We start from the raw sequence: 7,537 nt of genomic DNA on the forward strand, positions 1-7,537 counted from the left end.
ACCTCTTTGCTAACATTCTCTTCAGAGCTGCAGTGAAACCAGGAACCACGTGGAGAAGGCACCCACACTGAAAATGCCTGGAAGGAACATTGGGGCTTCTTCTCAGTGTCTCTGATGTCGGGTTTCACTGTCCCGGGAAAGTCTCTGCTAACACCCTGCAGAGCGCAGTGCCCAATATACAGAAACGTCTTGCGGTATCTCCTACAGGGAAAGTGCCAGGAGGAATTGTGGAGCTTGGTCTCAGTGTCTCTGAGAATTGCTCTGATTATCCGTGTGACCTCTTTGCTAAGACTCTCCAGAGAGCCGTCCTCAAAACCAACACACATCTTGACATATCTCCCGCATTGATCGCAGTGTCTCCAGAAACGGCATTCAAGGAGCCAGGAACTTTTCTGCCCACACTGTCCATTGAGTTGTCCTCAAAACCAATATACATCCTGCTATATCTCCCACATGGAAAATGCCAGGAGGGAAAAGTGGGGATTATGTTTAGACTTTCTCGGAACTGCTTCAAATCAACTAGATAGCTTTGTGCTGTAAATCTCCCAACAGACAAACGCAAAAGCAGCAAACATCTCGCTGTATGTCCCACATCCAAAGTGCCAAGAAAGTAATGTAGAGCTTGCTCTCCCTGTCTTTGAGTACAGTTTTCAGTGTCCCGGTTACCTCTTTGCTAACATTCTCTTCAGAGCTGCAGTGAAACCAGGAACCACGTGGAGAAGGCACCCGCACTGAAAATGCCTGGAAGGAACATTGGGGCTTCTTCTCAGTGTCTCTGACATAGGGTTTCACTGTCCCGGGAAAGTCTCTGCTAACACCCTGCAGAGCGCAGTGCCCAATATACAGAAACATCTTGCGGTATCTCCTACAGGGAAAGTGCCAGGAGGAATTCTCGATCTTGTTCTCAGTGTCTCTGAGAATTGCTCTGATTATCCGTGTGACCTCTTTGCTAAGACTCTCCAGAGAGCCGTCCTCAAAACCAACACACATCTTGACATATCTCCCGCATTGATCGCAGTGTCTCCAGAAACGGCATTCAAGGAGCCAGGAACTTTTCTGCCCACACTGTCCATTGAGTTGTCCTCAAAACCAATATACATCCTGCTATATCTCCCACATGGAAAATGCCAGGAGGCAAAAGTGGGGATTATGTTTAGACTTTCTCGGAACTGCTTCAAATCAACTAGATATCTTTGTGCTGTAAATCTCCCAACAGACAAACGCAAAAGCAGCAAACATCTCGCTGTGTGTCCCACATCCAAAGTGCCAAGAGAGTAATGTAGAGCTTGCTCTCCCTGTCTTTGAGTACAGTTTTCAGTGTCCCGGTTACCTCTTTGCTAACATTCTCTTCAGAGCTGCAGTGAAACCAGGAACCACGTGGAGAAGGCACCCACACTGAAAATGCCTGGAAGGAACATTGGGGCTTCTTCTCAGTGTCTCTGATGTCGGGTTTCACTGTCCCGGGAAAGTCTCTGCTAACACCCTGCAGAGCGCAGTGCCCAATATACAGAAACATCTTGCAGTATCTCCTACAGGGAAAGTGCCAGGAGGAATTCTCGATCTTGTTCTCAGTGTCTCTGAGAATTGCTCTGATTATCCGTGTGACCTCTTTGCTAAGACTCTCCAGAGAGCCGTCCTCAAAACCAACACACATCTTGACATATCTCCCACAATGATCGCAGTGTCTCCAGAAACGGCATTCAAGGAGCCAGGAACTTTTCTGCCCACACTGTCCATTGAGTTGTCCTCAAAACCAATATACATCCTGCTATATCTCCCACATGGAAAATGCCAGGAGGCAAAAGTGGGGATTATGTTTAGACTTTCTCGGAACTGCTTCAAATCAACTAGATATCTTTGTGCTGTAAATCTCCCAACAGCCAAACGCAAAAGCAGCAAACATCTCGCTGTATGTCCCACATCCAAAGTGCCAAGAAAGTAATGTAGAGCTTGCTCTCCCTGTCTTTGAGTACAGTTTTCAGTGTCCCGGTTACCTCTTTGCTAACATTCTCTTCAGAGCTGCAGTGAAACCAGGAACCACGTGGAGAAGGCACCCACACTGAAAATGCCTGGAAGGAACATTGGGGCTTCTTCTCAGTGTCTCTGATGTCGGGTTTCACTGTCCCGGGAAAGTCTCTGCTAACACCCTGCAGAGCGCAGTGCCCAATATACAGAAACATCTTGCAGTATCTCCTACAGGGAAAGTGCCAGGAGGAATTCTCGATCTTGTTCTCAGTGTCTCTGAGAATTGCTCTGATTATCCGTGTGACCTCTTTGCTAAGACTCTCCAGAGAGCCGGCCTCAAAACCAACACACATCTTGACATATCTCCCGCATTGATCGCAGTGTCTCCAGAAACGGCATTCAAGGAGCCAGGAACTTTTCTGCCCACACTGTCCATTGAGTTGTCCTCAAAACCAATATACATCCTGCTATATCTCCCACATGGAAAATGCCAGGAGGCAAAAGTGGGGATTATGTTTAGACTTTCTCGGAACTGCTTCAAATCAACTAGATATCTTTGTGCTGTAAATCTCCCAACAGACAAACGCAAAAGCAGCAAACATCTCGCTGTATGTCCCACATCCAAAGTGCCAAGAAAGTAATGTAGAGCTTGCTCTCCCTGTCTTTGAGTACAGTTTTCAGTGTCCCGGTTACCTCTTTGCTAACATTCTCTTCAGAGCTGCAGTGAAACCAGGAACCACGTGGAGAAGGCACCCGCACTGAAAATGCCTGGAAGGAACATTGGGGCTTCTTCTCAGTGTCTCTGATGTCGGGTTTCACTGTCCCGGGAAAGTCTCTGCTAACACCCTGCAGAGCGCAGTGCCCAATATACAGAAACGTCTTGCGGTATCTCCTACAGGGAAAGTGCCAAGAGGGAATTCTCGATCTTGTTCTCAGTGTCTCTGAGAATTGCTCTGATTAACCGCGTGACCTCTTTGCTAAGACTCTCCAGAGAGCCGTCCTCAAAACCAACACACATCTTGACATATCTCCCACATTGATCGCAGTGTCTCCAGAAACGGCATTCAAGGAGCCAGGAACTTTTCTGCCCACACTGTCCATTGAGTTGTCCTCAAAACCAATATACATCCTGCTATATCTCCCACATGGAAAATGCCATGAGGCAAAAGTGGGGATTATGTTTAGACTTTCTCGGAACTGCTTCAAATCAACTAGATATCTTTGTGCTGTAAATCTCCCAACAGACAAACGCAAAAGCAGCAAACATCTCGCTGTGTGTCCCACATCCAAAGTGCCAAGAGAGTAATGTAGAGCTTGCTCTCCCTGTCTTTGAGTACAGTTTTCAGTGTCCCGGTTACCTCTTTGCTAACATTCTCTTCAGAGCTGCAGTGAAACCAGGAACCACGTGGAGAAGGCACCCACACTGAAAATGCCTGGAAGGAACATTGGGGCTTCTTCTCAGTGTCTCTGATGTCGGGTTTCACTGTCCCGGGAAAGTCTCTGCTAACACCCTGCAGAGCGCAGTGCCCAATATACAGAAACATCTTGCAGTATCTCCTACAGGGAAAGTGCCAGGAGGAATTCTCGATCTTGTTCTCAGTGTCTCTGAGAATTGCTCTGATTATCCGTGTGACCTCTTTGCTAAGACTCTCCAGAGAGCCGTCCTCAAAACCAACACACATCTTGACATATCTCCCACAATGATCGCAGTGTCTCCAGAAACGGCATTCAAGGAGCCAGGAACTTTTCTGCCCACACTGTCCATTGAGTTGTCCTCAAAACCAATATACATCCTGCTATATCTCCCACATGGAAAATGCCAGGAGGCAAAAGTGGGGATTATGTTTAGACTTTCTCGGAACTGCTTCAAATCAACTAGATATCTTTGTGCTGTAAATCTCCCAACAGACAAACGCAAAAGCAGCAAACATCTCGCTGTATGTCCCACATCCAAAGTGCCAAGAAAGTAATGTAGAGCTTGCTCTCCCTGTCTTTGAGTACAGTTTTCAGTGTCCCGGTTACCTCTTTGCTAACATTCTCTTCAGAGCTGCAGTGAAACCAGGAACCACGTGGAGAAGGCACCCACACTGAAAATGCCTGGAAGGAACATTGGGGCTTCTTCTCAGTGTCTCTGATGTCGGGTTTCACTGTCCCGGGAAAGTCTCTGCTAACACCCTGCAGAGCGCAGTGCCCAATATACAGAAACGTCTTGCGGTATCTCCTACAGGGAAAGTGCCAGGAGGAATTGTGGAGCTTGGTCTCAGTGTCTCTGAGAATTGCTCTGATTATCCGTGTGACCTCTTTGCTAAGACTCTCCAGAGAGCCGTCCTCAAAACCAACACACATCTTGACATATCTCCCGCATTGATCGCAGTGTCTCCAGAAACGGCATTCAAGGAGCCAGGAACTTTTCTGCCCACACTGTCCATTGAGTTGTCCTCAAAACCAATATACATCCTGCTATATCTCCCACATGGAAAATGCCAGGAGGCAAAAGTGGGGATTATGTTTAGACTTTCTCGGAACTGCTTCAAATCAACTAGATAGCTTTGTGCTGTAAATCTCCCAACAGCCAAATGTAAAAGCAGCAAACATCTCGCTGTATGTCCCACATCCAAAGTGCCAAGAAAGTAATGTAGAGCTTGCTCTCCCTGTCTTTGAGTACAGTTTTCAGTGTCCCGGTTACCTCTTTGCTAACATTCTCGTCAGAGCTGCAGTGAAACCAGGAACCACGTGGAGAAGGCACCCACACTGAAAATGACTGGAAGGAACGTTGGGGCTTCTTCTCAGTGTCTCTGACATAGGGTTTCACTGTCCCGGGAAAGTCTCTGCTAACACCCTGCAGAGCGCAGTGCCCAATATACAGAAACGTCTTGCGGTATCTCCTACAGGGAAAGTGCCAAGAGGGAATTCTCGATCTTGTTCTCAGTGTCTCTGAGAATTGCTCTGATTAACCGTGTGACCTCTTTGCTAAGACTCTCCAGAGAGCCGTCCTCAAAACCAACACACATCTTGACATATCTCCCACATTGATCGCAGTGTCTCCAGAAACGGCATTCAAGGAGCCAGGAACTTTTCTGCCCACACTGTCCATTGAGTTGTCCTCAAAACCAATATACATCCTGCTATATCTCCCACATGGAAAATGCCATGAGGCAAAAGTGGGGATTATGTTTAGACTTTCTCAGAACTGCTTCAAATCAACTAGATATCTTTGTGCTGTAAATCTCCCAACAGACAAACGCAAAAGCAGCAAACATCTCGCTGTGTGTCCCACATCCAAAGTGCCAAGAGAGTAATGTAGAGCTTGCTCTCCCTGTCTTTGAGTACAGTTTTCAGTGTCCCGGTTACCTCTTTGCTAACATTCTCTTCAGAGCTGCAGTGAAACCAGGAACCACGTGGAGAAGGCACCCACACTGAAAATGCCTGGAAGGAACATTGGGGCTTCTTCTCAGTGTCTCTGATGTCGGGTTTCACTGTCCCGGGAAAGTCTCTGCTAACACCCTGCAGAGCGCAGTGCCCAATATACAGAAACGTCTTGCGGTATCTCCTACAGGGAAAGTGCCAAGAGGGAATTCTCGATCTTGTTCTCAGTGTCTCTGAGAATTGCTCTGATTATCCGTGTGACCTCTTTGCTAAGACTCTCCAGAGAGACGTCCTCAAAACCAACACACATCTTGACATATCTCCCGCATTGATCGCAGTGTCTCCAGAAACGGCATTCAAGGAGCCAGGAACTTTTCTGCCCACACTGTCCATTGAGTTGTCCTCAAAACCAATATACATCCTGCTATATCTCCCACATGGAAAATGCCAGGAGGGAAAAGTGGGGATTATGTTTAGACTTTCTCGGAACTGCTTCAAATCAACTAGATATCTTTGTGCTGTAAATCTCCCAACAGACAAATGTAAAAGCAGCAAACATCTCGCTGTATGTCCCACATCCAAAGTGCCAAGAGAGTAATGTAGAGCTTGCTCTCCCTGTCTTTGAGTACAGTTTTCAGTGTCCCGGTTACCTCTTTGCTAACATTCTCTTCAGAGCTGCAGTGAAACCAGGAACCACGTGGAGAAGGCACCCACACTGAAAATGACTGGAAGGAACATTGGGGCTTCTTCTCAGTGTCTCTGATGTCGGGTTTCACTGTCCCAGGAAAGTCTCTGCTAACACCCTGCAGAGCGCAGTGCCCAATATACAGAAACATCTTGCGGTATCTCCTACAGGGAAAGTGCCAGGAGGAATTGTGGAGCTTGGTCTCAGTGTCTCTGAGAATTGCTCTGATTATCCGTGTGACCTCTTTGCTAAGACTCTCCAGAGAGCCGTCCTCAAAACCAACACACATCTTGACATATCTCCCACATTGATCGCAGTGTCTCCAGAAACGGCATTCAAGGAGCCAGGAACTTTTCTGCCCACACTGTCCATTGAGTTGTCCTCAAAACCAATATACATCCTGCTATATCTCCCACATGGAAAATGCCAGGAGGCAAAAGTGGGGATTATGTTTAGACTTTCTCGGAACTGCTTCAAATCAACTAGATATCTTTGTGCTGTAAATCTCCCAACAGACAAACGCAAAAGCAGCAAACATCTCGCTGTATGTCCCACATCCAAAGTGCCAAGAAAGTAATGTAGAGCTTGCTCTCCCTGTCTTTGAGTACAGTTTTCAGTGTCCCGGTTACCTCTTTGCTAACATTCTCTTCAGAGCTGCAGTGAAACCAGGAACCACGTGGAGAAGGCACCCACACTGAAAATGACTGGAAGGAACGTTGGGGCTTCTTCTCAGTGTCTCTGACATAGGGTTTCACTGTCCCGGGAAAGTCTCTGCTAACACCCTGCAGAGCGCAGTGCCCAATATACAGAAACGTCTTGCGGTATCTCCTACAGGGAAAGTGCCAGGAGGGAATTCTCGATCTTGTTCTCAGTGTCTCTGAGAATTGCTCTGATTAACCGTGTGACCTCTTTGCTAAGACTCTCCAGAGAGCCTTCCTCAAAACCAACACACATCTTGACATATCTCCCACATTGATCGCAGTGTCTCCAGAAACGGCATTCAAGGAGCCAGGAACTTTTCTGCCCACACTGTCCATTGAGTTGTCCTCAAAACCAATATACATCCTGCTATATCTCCCACATGGAAAATGCCAGGAGGGAAAAGTGGGGATTATGTTTAGACTTTCTCGGAACTGCTTCAAATCAACTAGATATCTTTGTGCTGTAAATCTCCCAACAGACAAACGCAAAAGCAGCAAACATCTCGCTGTATGTCCCACATCCAAAGTGCCAAGAGAGTTATGTAGAGCTTGCTCTCCCTGTCTTTGAGTACAGTTTTCAGTGTCCCGGTTACCTCTTTGCTAACATTCTCTTCAGAGCTGCAGTGAAACCAGGAACCACGTGGAGAAGGCACCCACACTGAAAATGACTGGAAGGAACATTGGGGCTTCTTCTCAGTGTCTCTGATGTCGGGTTTCACTGTCCCGGGAAAGTCTCTGCTAACACCCTGCAGAGCGCAGTGCCCAATATACAGAAACATCTTGCGGTATCTCCTACAGGGAAAGTGCCAGGAGGAATTGT

Source organism: Larus michahellis, unplaced genomic scaffold (genome assembly GCF_964199755.1).
Source record: "Larus michahellis unplaced genomic scaffold, bLarMic1.1 SCAFFOLD_26, whole genome shotgun sequence".
Lineage (NCBI taxonomy): Eukaryota > Metazoa > Chordata > Aves > Charadriiformes > Laridae > Larus > Larus michahellis.